The sequence below is a fragment of the Diadema antillarum genome, unplaced genomic scaffold, assembly GCF_040938485.1.
Source record: "Diadema antillarum isolate AM-2024a unplaced genomic scaffold, OU_Dant_1.0 seq00001846_RagTag, whole genome shotgun sequence".
Lineage (NCBI taxonomy): Eukaryota > Metazoa > Echinodermata > Echinoidea > Diadematoida > Diadematidae > Diadema > Diadema antillarum.
The window spans coordinates 286233-303989 of NW_027272518.1; the positions used below are offsets into that span (position 1 = coordinate 286233).

Here is a 17757-nt window from a genome sequence, read left to right on the forward strand (position 1 = left end):
ATATATATATTTATATATATGTGTGTATACATATAATTGTTATTATTATTGTTATTACTATTAAAAGGACAAATCTTTGAGCAGATACTCACAATACCAATGTGAGATTTCATAATAATGGTTGCACTTTTTTGTCAATTATATGTACGATATTCTGTATGACGTTCAAAAAAAAAAATCATTCTACATTTTTCCCATAAATTATTACCCAATACAGGTGACACAGCGCCTGATCTTCCACCCTATCCTTCTTTTGTTATCGACAACTTGAATTTTTCCTTCATAGTCCATGGGCCAGGCCAGATATTGGTACCATCTGAGGTGGCAAAACCTTTTTGGTGTCATTTTGTTTGTCGGGCATAGATATGCTTATCAAGCTATGATAGCATTTCCAAATGAGTAGCTTAGTCATAGTAAATGAATTTTTAACCAATTTGGTCTCGTTGTTATATCCCTATACTTCTGAATCGAAACTAACCGCCATACAAAGAAGAGCACTGTCTTCTGTATGTTCCATAGAGCTGTAAAATGCAGCTCTATGGTATGTTCACAGGTGTTCTGTTGTCAACGCGGTGCGCTTAGTCTTTATTCAAGGCAGCGAAGGGAATATCCAAAGGTTATGATGTCCACAGCGCTTAGTCTTTATTCTAGACGGCGAAGGGAATATCCAAAGCGTATGATACAGTGTATATCCTTTTATCTAAAAACAACAACAACAACAAAAGCAATTCCTAGTGAATTTTACCGTATTTTTCAATCATTTATCATTTTCCGGTGAAAACGCTACGGTGAAAACGCTGATACCACGCCAAAGTCGCTGTATTTCCCTCCAACAATATAAGATAATGCAAAAACAATGTACCGGTACACTACGATACATTATAATGAATGATATTGTAAATGAACAGATTGATTTTTGTTTAAAACTGATGTATTTGTTGATAGGGTAGTATAAAAACAGTATAGATAATCCCTTTTATGAGGAACTTTAGATATGATAACGGTACATTGGTCTAGATAAAGAACTAAGCGCACCGCGTGACAGCTGTGGACATCATAACCCTGTGGATATTCCCTTCGCTGCCTTGAATAAAGACTAAGCGCACCGCGTTTACAACAGAACACCTGTGGACATACAGAAGGCAGTGCTCTTCTTTGTATAGCGGTTTAGTTTCGATTCAGAAGTATAGGGATATGAATACGAGACCAAATTGGTTAAAAATTCATTTATTATGACTAAGCTACTCATTTGAAATTGCTATCATAGCTTGATAAGCATATCTATACCCGACAAACAAAATGACACCAAAAAGGTTGTGCCACCTCAGATGGTACCAACAACCCATTTTCGGGTCTTGGCCCATGGACTATCACTGTCACGACGCAAATGTCTCCGCTAGCCCATCTTCTCGTCTTTTACATCCGTGGAGATGGTGAGGTCGTCAGCGCCAATGGGGAAATTCAAATAGCGCTTGCATTTGAAAACAAGGTTGGTAGCAACATGCCCAGTACCTAAGCTTTCCAATTATCCTAATATAGTAAAAAATCTTCTACGTAAATGTCAACCTATGCTCATCCTATGACCTGGCAAATTTAGCTGAGAAAAGATTGATTATTAAAGTCGAGCATGCAGCGTAATATCAGAGATCCTACACACTACATGTAGAAACTTTGTATTATCCATTGGGGCCAATATACTGTAGTAGCAAAAAATAAAATCTGATGAGCATGCCAAAAAGGGGAGCAAATATGCAGTGATTTCTATTTTACAACACATCAAATTTGTACACCACGCAGTAGGCCTGAATGAATCAAGCCATTGGTGCCTGAACAGATACTGTGCTTCTCCTATTTCACATGATCCGGTTTGATTAGACAGTTTTATTCAATTCATTTCTACATTTAAACAAGCAATCCCTAAAGTTTTCAATTGAACGCATTGGCACATTACCTTTGGGGCCAAATAAAACCTAGCGGGCTTGATTGGAAAAGGTCCCAAAGCATATGCAAGAATCTTACAATTTAAAATAGAGGTACAAAAATTAAGAATACAAAATTGGTACATAAACAATATGGGCCAAAGAAGGAACATTGTGAAGTACTGGCAGAAATAACCAAACTAGGCTGCAATTTACCTATGTTATTTCTAAACTGTTGCAACGACTTATATCATTTCGGTTCATTTGTTAAAATGTTCAATTAGATAGGACCTTGAAGAATAATATCGTTTCACCGATGCCGTCCGGTAGAGTGGATGATGGAAGTTTTATTTATTTTTGGATGTATCATAAGAATGAATGATGCTGTTCAGATGAGAATATTTGAAAACAAATTTTTGTTTCAAGAATTATACATTAAACAGGAAGTCAACCCCCAAAAATAGATGAACCTAAAAAAAAAAAAAAAAAAAAGAGAGAGAGAGAGAGAGAGACAAACATTTTCAGCAAGATGATATCAAAATAACAAAAATTGAATAGGAAATGTGGACATATCTTGTCATTTTGAAATGTCATATTCTTTTAAAGAAAACATCTCTTGACCAGTCCTCATAATTTTTCGATTGAGCGACATGATGATGTCATACCCTCACATATTTTCATAAATGTTGAATATGAAATTTGGGAAAATATTTCCAGCTGATATAAGTAAAAGCATGCCCACGTACAAATAATCATCAGATTTACCATTTGGTATTTTTCATTTTGAATTTTTAATTTAAAGACAAGTTTTAATTCTATGCAGCTGAAATATGAGATATCTGTCCTTTCTATAATTATGTAAAATGAATTAGAAATCTTGAGAGCAGTACTGTTTCATCAAGATCCGTGTGAGAAAGGAACTTATATTTTAAAATACATTGAAACTATTTTTTTTTTTTGAAGATGAAGAAATTAGAGATAGATATTGTGAGGGGATTATGAAACGAACATTTCTATTTTTTTTCTTCTAATGCGACATGGGTGAGCGTCTGTGATATATATTGTGGTCACAGAAATTAAATCGTGACTGTCAGATGGTCAGTTTTTGCAGGTGTCCGTAGAGTTTGATGAAGGCCGAGAGGTTCGACCAGGACAACCAGCTTCTGTATGTGTGTCTGCCCAGCCGTCCTCACTTTGTGCTGTTGCTGTAGTGGACAAAAGTGTGCATATCATGGCGGGCAACAACCAACTCACAAAAGACGAGGTATGTTTTTAGCAGAAAGTGAGTTCATTTTCTTTTTTTCTTCTTTTTTTTTAACAGAAGCCACAGCTTGTATACAGTATGAGTGGAATGAACAGGTTCATCTTAAATGAAGCCTGAAAAAATATGAATATTCAAAGCCTTGTGAGAAGCATAAAGTAATTGTTTGTTTGTTTGTTTTCTATTGTTTCATTTTCCACATTTTGACAAAATAAAGAAATCATGAACATAGCAATATAAAAGCATGGATGATTGTCAAGTACGGCATTTGAGACAATTTAACATTTGAAATATGAGGAATCTACATAGAAGCATTGCTTGTAGGGTGTATATTCCCAGATGCTAATGTGATATCAATTCTTGATATTTACAATTGAAAGGAATGACGATGTGTGAATCGGGAAAATATAAGCGTCGAAGAATAGACAAATACAAAGAAAAGACAAAGAAAACAATGTCCGCGGCACAAAACTTATGGAGAGTTCCGTGATCACCCGAGCGAGGTTACAAGTCAGATACAGTGTACAATAGCAAAATACAAAATATGCACAAAGAACATCCAGGAGATAATACGAAATTGCGAAAGAGGCACGTGTTACATAATCGATCAATGACAGAAAAACGAGATATGAACAGAGAATATCGAGGAGGATTAAAGAATAGCTTTAAGTATGCATTCATACAAACAAGTTTAAGTTTATGTTTAAAATGAATTAAAAGACTAGGAATGGATTATTTCTCTATCCAAACTATTCCCAAAAATTAGGTCCCGTAGTAGTTATTGTTTTTAAAGCAGATACGGTCCGTACAGGAAAGAGATTAAAAGAATTTTTTTTTGTCTCGTATAGGGTACGAATGGACTTCAGTATACTTAACGAACATCACAGAAAATAGAGGAGACCACCTGAGTTTAAGTGATACATAAATTATCCGACATTAGAATAAAATGAATCCTGGATCTTAAGTGTTCTGCTGGAAAAAAAGAAGTTTCCAGAAATGTAGCGAAGTTAATTATCCGTATGACTCTTTTCTGTATCAATAATAAATAATTAAGTCTAGATGTACAACAATTTCCCCATACCAGGATTCCATAAGCTATAATTATAGTTTATAAATGTGGAAATAGGCACCTTCATTATCCCTTTGAAATGATTGTGCCCTTTTTTCTATGTTTTGCAGGTATTTAACTCAATCAATTTCTTCAACGATGTCCAATTCACAAGCTCCGATTCATGCTCACGGCAGAGGAAAGAGATTGAGCTCCCATCAAAATTTGAGGCACGGTGGTATAGTAAGCATGCCGACAGTTCGGAGAGTTTTCGCGTAAGTATGGTCATTGAACCTTGCATCAAACCAAAGGGGAAAGAAGTATTTAGGTTGCATTACTGTGCATTGTTTTGAGGGGCAACATCCACTAAGTTATGTTAGTACTTCATCACAGAACGGTCATACGAAGATTAAAGGCGCCATGCTTGATTTGTTTTACTGTCTCATAAAACTACCATTTCTTAACTCAAACTGTCAGATCACAGAACAATAACTTTGTGAAATCATTTCAGATGCATTTTAACGCAAAGGGTATTCCTTGTGTTGTTTATGGGAGACTGATTTAATTCAACAGCTGTCCAAGGGAGTGATATGTAGGGTTTGCATTACTGCACGCGTTGATTAGTTCGATATGTAAACAATGTATAATGAGCATGTTTCAAACTACAAGGTATATGTATCACCTCGTTAAATGCCAAATTTACATTATTGTGTGGCTAATTCCTCAACACCGGTTGTTATCGTGTGGACTATAAGTTTAATTTTCTCGATTCCGCAAAGCATTATGAGATGTTGTCAGGAGGACTATAACATTTAGATGCTGTCTCCTATTAACCCTAACCAGACCGGGCTATTTAGGTACATGATAAAGCGGGGGGGGGGGGGGGGGCTCCGGATCTCGGCCGTCGACCGCGCGATCGCGACGAAAATTGGCACACGCATTGGCTATGATGTAATCTAAAGTGCCATGAAGTTAATTTTTTTCAAAAATTATCATTTGTGACTGTGCACCTCAAAACGAACATAAAGTCGCACACACTGATTTTGTGTGAGGACTGAAAATAAGTGAAATGGGTCAACCTAGCCGAACTTGACTTTTTCATATTTTCTGAAAGAGCGGGTCTTCTTTTACATTATGCTAAAATTTGGTATCATAAAACGGGCAGGAAAGTGTGTTTTTTTTTAGCAGTTTATCTCGAACATTTTTGGTAGAATAGTGTGATTAGGTGTGTCTTTAGAATCCATTTTTCATTTCTGAAAAACCTTGTCCACACTCTTCATTTTCAACTCTAATAACTTTTGAAAGGATAGTGCTACTGATTTGAAAGTTGGCATTAATTATGGACAGAAAGTGTTAATGAGGCATGCCTAATTTCAGTTTAATCTGATAATCCCTTCATTGTTGTTACTCTGGTGGTTTACGTCCTGTTTTTTTTTTTTTTTTTGTCCCATTCATCGCACAGCCAGCACGGTTTGGTAAAGATTAAGCGCTTGAATAGACACTGTACTTCAGAGCCTCTTTTCTCAGTTCACACTTTTCCTGAGTTTGTGCTTTCTTTCTAATATTTAGATAGATTAGGAGAGTCCATTTGATTTGAGTTATACATCATTTTAAAGCTTAAAATCTACTCTTTCAGAATAATATGGTCCTAACTAAAAATTCATGTCTGGCGACTTTTTGTTTGTTTTGAGGTGCTGGGTCACATTTACACTAAATTATGCTAATCTATGCATAATGATGCATGAAATCAGGCAATTTGGTATAAATCACTAAATAAAGCTCAAAACAAACACATTTTTGGTGTAAATATTCTTTTTAGTGTCCTTAGCAAATGTGAGAGAAAAAAAATGCACAATCAGAAAAAAATTCCTAAGTGTTTTATTGTTTTTTGAATTTCTTATGTATTTCCTTGTTTTTTCGACTTTATGTTTTTCATTGTTTTTTTCGATGAAATTTGTCCTTGACATTGTTCCGGACAAGAAAATGCGTTGTTAATTGATTTTAATCAATAAACCCCCAAAATAATCATGCTTTTATGAAATTTGCCTGTAAACACAGTTTGCATTGAAATTGTACACAAATTCACGTTTTTGAGCAATTTTTGGTCTGACATGCACGTGCATATTTATGCGCAACTTCGGAACCGCGCACCCGGGTATCGCAAATTTGGTGTCAAAATATGCGGGAGACTCGAAAGAAAAAAGTCATGAAACGTCGCGGCGATAGCTTCTCGCGATAGCGATACATCGCGCGAAACGTCGAGTGGGGGGGGGGGGGGGGGTCCTCGGAGCCCCCCCCCCCCCGGCCTAGTTAGGGTTAAGGAAAAATTGAACATTCAAGGGATAGTACAGTTTTGATGGAGGTGAGAATTAACTTTTAACTTTTTGCGAGATACCAAGAAAACACTTATGAAATAGTACAGAGCATACCATTTTAAGAGGAATTCGAAGTTTACTTGATGGAAATCGGGTTTGGAATGACGGAAACATCAAAAAACAAGGTAAAACAAAGCGTTTGTGTGAAAGTGTGGGTCCCACAATTCATTAGAATTGCTCTTTTTGGATATCTCAGCTATTTCAAAACCAATTTTCATCAAATAAACGTTGAATTCCTCATAAAATTACATGATCTTTCATATTTCATAAGAGGTTTTTCATTAATGTTAGAAATCTGAAGTTAGGTCTCAACCGAAACTGTACAATCCCTTTAATATGCAAAACGATGAAATGTTGATGACGCATACTTTTATCTTTTCATCGGGGACGTTGAGAACTAGTGAGCACGCGATATTTTTATCATTACCATTGCTGTGTTCACCTCCTTCAGATGGCTGGAGTTGATTTCATGTCCAACTTTGAGCTAGAAACAAGGCCTTGCTGGGTATCCATTACAAAAAGATTCTGTAAGTTGGCTCTTAATCATCGCTTTCCACATTTCTCAATGTTTTTTTTTTCCTTCTGAGTGTTATTTATTTACTCTCAGACTTCTCATCGCCGATAAAACCAGCACCACCTAATCTACAGCACCAAATTCCAGGCCAAGTGTGATACAAGTTCTACCCAAATATCAAACTCAGAATGAACAATCAATGTAATAAGGTTAATCATTTCTTTTCCAATGACTGATTCATTTTTTTTTAACGGGTGAAATACATGACATTCTTTAAAACTATTAATGCGATGTATTTCCCACAAAAGAATACAGTTTAGTTACATTCAGCACTGATACCTATTTTTTTTTTTCAAATAACAATACAGACAACATGGAGTCATTCCAATAAGCTGGACATAGAAAAAAAAAAGTGGGCCAACGAGCTATATTCAAATGTCACATCTGGAATAACGGTGGTGTCTAGCCAATGGACCACTTTTGCCTAGTCTTGAGCTCGTGGGCCTTATTTGTATATCGTCTGCCCCGTGTGCCTGTTATTGTCATCGCCGTGGGTCTGTTTTTCTCGGTGTCACTCGATACCTGTCTGGCCCTGGGGTTGCATGTCTCGTGACTATGTAGTTAACGGACCTATTTGAATGAGCCTTATTTGCCTATTGGCTCACTCGTTCACAATTCGTGGGCCTACTTCTACTTAATGTTGTGCTCGTTAGCCTTGTTCATGTAATGTCTAGCTCGTGAGCTGAAGGACTCGTGATGGGGAACGATCTCTTGGGCTGAATGACTCGTGGGTGTCGAACTCGTGATGTGCAACCAAAAACATTGTCTCCCATACCACAAATTACTGCTTTGTATGAGACTATTGTCTCTAATTTTTGAAATCGTTAACTTATATCTGGAGGTGAAATGCGTCTTCCTCATTTTGTCACCGTTGTGTTGAAGATTGCAAATCAAACCATTGACATGATTGCCCGTTATGGACAAGTGTGAGCTGAGTGATTCCAGTAAATTTGAGAGTTTTGTTAAAGAGCAATATGAGAATTAATATTATATAGCGTTGGAGCTGAGAGTTATTTAGAAGTTGTTCATGAGAAAAAAAAAACATTTTCATGCAATTCCATAATTGTGTTATCAGTCGTGAGTATTCGCGTCTCTCAGCTGTCTCAAACCTCCCCTGTTGTACACATTTCCATTCTCAATATCTGCTAAAATCTTGTTTGTATTAAAGTCCACCCCTAATTTTCTCCTTTCTCTTTTTGCTTTTTTTTTTCATTGTGCGAAAAAGCAACATTCGTTTGGCTGACTGGGGTGGACGATGTTGTACAGGAAAGGAGTAACTTACAATTTACTCAACGGATGGGGACGTCGAATCTAGAAAGGACTGAACAGGAGCCTGTAGATGAAACTCAAAACTTAGCATCGTTGAGATCTTACTTTCCGGAAACATGGCTTTGGAAGTTATCGAGAATAGGGTAAGTGATTTTTCTTCTATAACATGTTTCGACGTAGATGTGTGAATTGTTTATCAATAAATCCCATACTAATATCCTCTGTGATATGATTAAATGAATGAATTAAAAAAAAAACGTTGCGCAATAATATGAAACTATATGTTTGTAGATTTGATTTGATTTGATTTGATTTATTTCTGCTTAATTCCGTTACATCAGATAGGATCATGTACATGTCATTTATGACAAACAGTATATCGACACATAGTTTTTAGTACAATTATACAAGACAAATACAAACATAGAAGCTTATGGAACTTAAATAGAAGGGTCTCCAAAATAAGCCGAGGCTTGACGGTATGGAGACTATATGCTTACCTACTCTGAATAGAATAGGGAATAGAGAAAGATAGAAATAGGGAAGGGTAGGGGGAATAGGGAAAGTTACAGAGTGTATGGGTACCACTCCAACTACTTTACAATAATAGTAATGATGATAAATACAATATGATAATGATATTAAAGTTAACACGTTCAGTTGCCTTTGCCGGAGTAATGACCGAATATGCACTATGAAAATAATAATATGTGAATACAAAATATCTTATACGTATTGTTATCTGACATTGAATAAAATATATCGTGCTTGTTTTATGTACGCAGTAATGGTAAGGCACATCGTACACATGCATGCTCATAATATATACATGATGTATCCTATTCATACATACTCATATTCATAATATGGATAGATAAATAAATCGATATATGTATGCACACATCCATGCATTATGTATCACGTACACATTCATATACATTTGATTATAATACAATAAAGAAATCAGAATGTTATCCTGGGGAATACTGCTTAAGGAGGTGAAGTTTTACAGCCTTCTTAAATGAAATCAAATGGACTCTCCTAACCTATCTAAATATTGGAAAGAAAGCACAAACTCAGGAAAAGTGTGAACTGAGAAAAGAGGCTCTGAAGTACAGTGTCTATTCAAGCGCTTAATCTTTACCAAACCGTGCTGGCTGTGCGATGAATGGGACAAAAAACAGGAAGTAAACCACCAGAGTAACAACAATGAAGGGATTATCAAATTAAACTGAAATTAAGCATGCCTCATTAACCTATTCTGTCCATAATTAATGCCAACTTTCAAAGCAGTAGCCATATCCTTTCAAAAGTTATTAGAGTTGAAAGTGAAGAAAGTGGACAAGGTTTTTTAGAAATGAAAAAGGGATTCTAAAGACACACCTAATCACACTATTCTACCAAAAATGTCCGAGATAAACTGCTAAAAAATACACTTTTCTGCCCGTTTTATGATACCAAATTTTAGCATAATGTAAAAGAAGACCTGCTCTTTCAGAAAATATGAAAAAGTCAAGTTCGGCTAGATTGACCCATTTCACTTATTTTCAGTCCTCACGCAAAATCAGTGTGTGCGACTTTATGTTCGTTTTGAGGTGCACGGTCACAATTATTGTACATACCATTGCAAACTTAGTGGTCTTCTATGATGAAAAAGAAAGAAAGGAATGGAAGTTGGCAAATGATGGAAATCATATGCATTTAGTTTGAAACAATTGATTACCTTGAAGATATTGCTGGATGTACAGCCATTGCTATGTAAATTGTCTCCTGTTGGGTTTGTACAGGGCAAGTGGTCAGCATGTAACCAGGGAAGAAATTCCACACACCATAACGGACTGGGTGGCCAGTGCCTTCTGTCTGTCACCTACTCACGGAGTGGGCGTGGCTGACTCAACGTCCATCCGAGCCTTCCAGCCGTTCTTCCTCTCCTACACACTCCCTTACTCCGTCCTCCGGGGTGAGAAAGTTCCTGTTAAAGTATCAGTCTTCAACTATGTCACTGGCTGCCTCACTGTAAGTGCTATACTGCACTCCTTGACAAAGCGAATTCATTAGTGTGCTACAAAAGGGGCTAGATTGCCCCCCCCCCCCAAGTAAATAAGGCATTGTGAACCTAAGACATCTATCAATTCTCCCTTGATGGGTGTCTAGACACTTTAATAGCAGATTACCATGCATTCTCTAACCATATTTCAGATCATTCCTCCAAACCTAACCATAATGAAGTCAATGCAGGCATATCAATAATATATCCAGCAGTCTAAGGGAGAGGACCTTCTTTCCCAAAACCTAGGCGACTAGGTAAACTATAATTGTCATCACTATCATTGTCCACACATGTCCTTCGGCAAAGAAAACACGCTTAAGGTTATGTTTGATGAAAGAAACTTCACTATAGAACACTAATACAAATAATATTTTTGAGGGTGTATTTTTGAGGTGTGTGATTGTCTTGCCCATTGAAAATACTTTGTGTCACATACCTCTCGAAAAGCTATCTACGTCGGTCGCCAGAGGGGGTGTCTTCTCCACGTTAAACAAGCAAGATGTCGTTACAGTCCCAGAGTTAATCAAATTTGGGACTCCACTTGAAAGTTGGTAGGGCAAGTCTTATGGGTGGACACATTAACTGAGAACATTGTTTGTATCTATGGTTCTTCCTCTCCCCTTACAACTGACGAGCCCCCTAGAGTTTATCACCCCCAAGTAGACTCGCTGTCCCCAGACCAGGCCACAATAATGATCATCGGTTGATACGGTCACTGTAGAATACGGTCATTTTTCTTGAAATAGTTGATTATAATATACACGAAGGTGATGGATGATGTCTGGCTTTTGTAAGAAACTAAGAGTCAATCTTCATTGGTAATTCCTCTTAAGTTGAATGGAGAGAAGGTCAGTCTTGGTATCAGCACTAGTATGTGACAGTCATGAAGTCATTGGAGCTCATATGAAATACTGGGTGAGACATTGGCCATCGAAATGACTGGCTTGCCTGGTCTCTTCATGCGTCTATAGAGTTGAACTCTATTGTCTTGAGAACTGGTTCAGGGTCCCAACAATATGTTTACATGTACATAATGTTTATATGTTCTTCATTTTGCTATGTTCACGAGGTTCAGCTGTCGATGACTGAAAGTGCTGACTTCTCTATTGAGGCTGAACCCGAGTCTCCGATTATTGAGGTGTGTGGAAGTACCCCTCGGACTATGGAATATGAACTGATCTTCAGTGGGCTTGGAGATATTCCCATTAGAGGTAGTACAACGAGAATGTATTTTATCTCCGAAGCTTTTTCCTGTTTTCATCTTTATTCCGTTGTTGTTGTAACCCTGTACTCTGTTTGTTCATCTTGTCTTTCTGAGAAACAAGTGATCAAAAAAGAAATCGTAAAAATGAGAATACCTTATAGCTTGGGAGACATAATTACTTCATCGGTAAATCAATCTCTTTTTTTTTAAATAGAACATTTACCAATTTATGTGGTCAATATTTTGATCCTGCATCACGGAACTATAAAAGTCGCCAGAAAAGGATTTTTTTTTCACATTCTGGAAAATTGTGAAGTGAGAAAAGAAGTTGTGAAATAATGAGTGCGCTCAAGCGTTAACATATTCTGATCCGTAATTAATTTGATTTAATGGGATTAAAAAAAAATCACACATAATCAAACTTTACAGCAACAACAAGGGGGATTATCACACTAGGTTAAAATTGCTCATGTTCTCTAAACACTTCCTATCCATGAATAATGCAAACTTTTAAAGCATTAGCACCACCATTTTAAAAGTTAGTCGTGTTTAGAAATGAAAAGGGGAATCTAAAGACGTACCTTATCACATCATTTCAAAACAAATGTGTTCTGGAAAAATGTCAAAAACCCAGTTCCTTGTTTTATAGCCAAAACTGCACAATAATGTAAAATATGTATAACTAGTTCAGAAAAGAAAAAAAGTTAAGATTGACTCTTTAGACTCGGTTCACCTTTTTGTAATCCTCTTACACAACCAGAGAGTTCAACATTTTGTTGGTTTTGTGATAGAAGGTCATATAATTATCTTATTTTTTCTATAATGTTGTAGTGACAGACCTAATATAACAAGCCTTTCGTCGAATGGAATTATTACGAGGTTGTTTTGATCATGATTACGTGATGGTGCATCACAAAAAAAAGTCGCACCCTTGATCTTACGTGAGGACTCAAGAAAGGTGAAATGGGTCAACCATATCAATTTTTAGTTTTCCGTATTTTCTGATAGAGCTAATCTTCTTCTACTCTATTCTTGAGTTTGAGATCATAAATTGTACGGGTTTCCAGCAGTTTTTCTATAACACCTCGCCCCCCCCCCCCCACCCCCTTTTTTTTTTTTTTTTTTTTTTGGTAGAGAAGTGTGATACGGTTTTTCTTAGAGACTACTTTTCACTCCTTGAAAATCTTCTGCACACGCTTCACTTTCAAGTCTAATAACATTTGAAAGAATAACGCTACTACTTTGAAAATGGCATTAATCATAGACAGAATGTTTTTATAGTACATGTTTGATTTTAGCTTAATCCAATAATCTCTACATTGTTGTTGCTCTAGTGGTTTACATCATGGTTTTTTTTTTTTTGTCGCATTCATGGTACAGGTAGCATGGCTTAGTAAAGATTAAGTGCTTGAATAGACCCCGTACTTCAGAGCCTCTTTTCTCAGTTCCAACTTTTCCAGAGTGTGGGCTTAATTTCCAATGTTTATATAGGTTAGTAGAATCCATTTGAATTGACTTATACATGGTTTTAACGCTTGGAGTCTGCTCTTTCATAATTTGCCCTTAACTAAAAATTCATGTCTGGCGACTCTTTGTTTGTTTTGTGGTGCGGGGTCACATATGCCCAAAAAAAATCGCCTATTTACAGATTATCTAATACCCAATTCTTCCCGCACTTCCTCGAGAGCCTTCAGACAGCGCCCCAAAACGAAATTGATTCTTTTCGCAGGTCAACGGAGAACGGGCAGGTTCAATGGTAACCTGGCTGTGTAAAAGCAATCAAGCGGCACATACATTCTTTTTTCAACGGCCAATTACATGAGCTATTGAACAATTAAGAAACCAATCGTATGCAAGGTATAAATCAACCGTGCGCTGATGGGCTGAAAATAAAAGTTCTACGCATAAAGTTACGTGAATGGGGTCAGCGAAACGAAGGCGAATATCTACTGAACCCACCATTGATCGTCATAGACGTCTCCATGCGAATGTTTTAGCAAGTTAAGCGCACATTACATTGAAGTAAAAAGACAAATAAACACTGCGTTACACGCAGTTAGGGTTTGTATCCTAGTATTATTGAATAAATGATTTTTCTAATCTTTGGATTTCAACGTTGTCACATTCAAACGTTGCTACGTGGAAATTCCTGCTCTAATACTTACTCAGGTATATATTGAGTAGTAATTTCATTTTCTTTTTTTCTTTGGTTCTTTATACGTCTTTTGAAGCAGCTACATATGACAAAGGCTCTAGAAACGTTTCAACTAGTGATTTGCAGATGTTTTACTGGATGGCAAATAAGGCACTTGGTGTGATGGGAAAGTTGTAATACGTTTTTTTTTTTTGGTTTTTTTTTTTTTGCCCATTTATTGTTCCAGTCGATGCTGTAGCAGACCGTATTGCAGATGAGAATGTGGAAATTGCTCCAGGTAATTACACTTTTCCCGTTGCTGATGTCCTTGAGGACACCATACTTGTGGAGGAGAGTGATTTCATGAGTTCAAACCTCCCTCCACGTAGTATCATGCAGTAGGCCGGAAGAATTGGTGAACGAGATACAGTTCATACATTATTAACAAAAATCCTGCAGAATCTGATGTGTTAGATTTTTTTTTTTTCAATTCCATTCTGTTTTGTTTATCAACATGTGCACATGAATCACGTGACGAATCAGTAATTTCGTTTTCATAACGTCTATAATTAAGGGAGTACTTACGAAAATACAAGTATTCAAGGGCATAGTGTTAGTGAGATGTCGTTTGACTGGGGCGACTTTTTAATCTCCTAAAATACAACAACAACAACACTTGGTAGGTCGAATCTATTTTCATGGTATAAATGCAAGCCTTAAGACTGCATCTTACGGATTTCTTTCTGTCATGTTTTTTTCATTGTTCATTACTTGTTACAACTTTAGAATCTTTACTCGAAAATTGAGCGTTCATCTTAATTATCGCAAAGTGGGATTTTTTTTTCTTGAATTTAGTTGATGACATACAAAAAATCTTCCTTCATTCGGATAGCTTCTATAACCCTCATTAAATACCAAAAACAAACGGACTAAGAAGACATAAACTTAGATTAAATTAGTGCAATATGATAGAATAACAGTTTTACTAAAATGGAACAATTAAGTTGAAAGACTGAAAGTAGTTGTTCGGGTATCTGAAAATTTATTATAAAGAAAAATGATCTGCTATGTTAATTTCATTATTGTCTACACACACACACACGCACGCACATACACATATATTCATGTACAATCGTTTCACATCAACCTGTGAACGTAGGAAAGTATACATTATCAGTATTGTTTATTTAGGATTTATGTTAACATCTCGTATCTCTCTCTCTCTCTCTCTCTCTCTCTTTCTCTCTCTTGCATGAAAGCCTGAAGGTGCAGAAAGAGAAGAAACTTTCAGCGAAATGATATGTCCAGATGGTAAGAAGTTTGAAATGATCTTTCAATCCTGGAAAGAGGTCTGTTGCGACACGGATTGTCGCCTCCTGCTCGGGGCGACAATCCGTGATGGGCGTTGGCGGCACGGATTGTCGCCCCCTACACGGATTGTCGCCTGGCGACAATCCGTGTAGGAGGCTGGCGGCACGGATTGTCGCCCGCCCTCGAAGCACATTTTGCTGGGTAATATCGTTCTGGACATAATCATTGAAATACTAACACATAACTTACATGGCTACATCCATGCAAACATGCCATGTAAAAAGTCATGGTGAGGTTTCAAGGAAGTGTGTTTGTGCGCGTGCACATGATGATTTAGTGTCCGTTTGTGCGTGTGTGTGTGTGTGTGTGTGTGTGTGTGTGTGTGTGATGGAAGAATGTGTTAATTATGTCAGTTTTTTGCGTATGTGTTTTTTAGCTGCGCGTGGGGAGGGATACCTAGTAAGCTGTTGCTGGCATAAACATTGATATTGATTTTATCAGCAGCTTTGAATTTGATGAGTTTGTTTGGCAGATTTGTATATGAATTCGGAGTGGAGCTTGCTTGCGGGCGGATGCTGCTTTTCTGCATACGGTCCATTATGTCTTATTTATCAACATTGGGAAATCGTTTCATCAGGAAGGATGTGGTATCGGTTCGGGTGTGCGTCGGTATGTGGGAAGGGGGTTACATTTCGATATTGCAAAAGTTTGTTATTCTGAAGGCTCATTCGTCCGAAGGCTCATTCGTCCGAAGGCTCATTATTCCGAAGGTTCCGAATTTCATTCCGAATTTCATTTTTGGATCAACGAACCTCTAGGTATAGGGAATTGTGTGTTTCGGATAAATGAAGCCTCGGAAAAAACGAAACTTCGGAATAACGAACCTTCGTGTGTGTGTGTGTGTGTGTGTGTGTGTGTGTGTGTGTGTGTATGTATGTATGTATGTATTTGGGTCGGTGAATGTGGGTGTGAGATGATTTAGGTTTTGTTTAATCAGGGGTTGGTGGGTTGGGGATTGGATTTGAAGAAGGATAGTTATAAGTGGTATGACGGATGTTGGTAGGATTTAATATTTAGGATAGATGTAGGCCCTAGATTTGTTTCGGTTTGGGAGGGGAGGGGGTGGTGGGGTTTTTTATGACTGATTTCATTCTAGATTTGTGTAATATATTTGTGTGTTTTTTTAATGTACATATGCCCTTTTAAGTAAGAAGGTGTTACATGATCCAAACCAATATATTCAAGGAATATAGGTTTGGTAGGGCCCTATACATGTCAAAACTTTCTCGTGAAGAAATTATTAGTAGGGTTGGTCTATTAGTAGGGTTGGTCTAAGTGAGATTATTTGTCGTATAAATTGACACATGGATTTGCTTTTGTTTCGAATTGCCATTTGTAACTTTTTTGTTCATGTTGCACCCAGAATGGGTCGATTTATGAATGATTTGAATGAAATCAATAAATATCAAGGAAAAAAGTGTTGAGTTGGTTTGTTTGCATTATGAGGTTTGTTTGAGTGTTTGTTGGTGTTTGTTTGTATTACGTATGTATTAGCGGTGTGCAATGGCAGTTCGTTTGTGCTAAAATCAAGTAACGATTGACAAATTTTCTACGGCGTGTGGAAATTATTCGCTCATGCATAAAGCATGCCAAACCTATTCTGGGACAAAGAATAGTGGTATGGACGTTCTAGTTTATAAGACTGATGGAAGAAAATGACTGCAGGGAAAAATTAACAAAGACAAATAACATTTGGGGAGGTCAAAAACTGGGAACTGCACAAGCGTCACGGATTCGGCGACAATCCGTGTAGGGGGCGACAATCCGTGCCGCCAGCGCCCGTCACGGATTGTCGCCCCGAGCAGGAGGCGACAATCCGTGTAGGGGCGACAATCCGTGTCGCAACAAGGTCGTATCATGCAGTTACAGAAATCATCTTGAATAAATTTCTATTATGAATTACAGGGATCTTCTCTCTCTCTCTCTCTCTCTCTCTCTCTCCCTCTCTCTCTCAAGAGAGAGAGAGAGAATTGGCGTTTTCCATAATAATACATGTAATTACTTATCCATTTGTGTCGTTTATTCATGAATGATGTATTCATCTTTTTATTCATTCATTATCTAATATATATTTCTTATCTATTTTGTAATCCAATATTTTCAAACATTCTATCGTCTCCGAAGTTCACGGGATCAAACACTATTGAAATATCAATCAGGGAAATCAAAAGCTACTCTTGGTGACAGGGCTTTTGTGTATGCTGCACCGAAATTATGGAATAATCTCCCTTTGTTGTTGTTGTTTTTTTCCCCGACGGCAGGAAGCTACGGTTACTGAGTTTAAGGTCAAGTTCAAAACTCATCTTTTTAACAATGCATTCTATTTTTGAATTATGTATTTTGTGATATTTACTATAATCCACTGGTAAAGCGCATTTGAACATATACGTTTATGGAAAATGCGCTATATAGATATATTGTTATTATGTGTATTCTTATTGTTTTTATTGTTATAACTACTACTATTATTACTTTGCAATGCTCAGTAGAGTGTATTTTCATAGTGGCTGCGCAATATGAATATCAGCTTTTGTCATTAGTATTTTCTTTAA

General features: G+C 37.0%; 1 pseudogene; it reads left to right on the forward strand.

The window, feature by feature from the left end:
• Nucleotides 1-17757, forward strand: part of LOC139712717 (pregnancy zone protein-like) — a 65555-nt pseudogene that overhangs the window by 34437 nt on the left and 13361 nt on the right.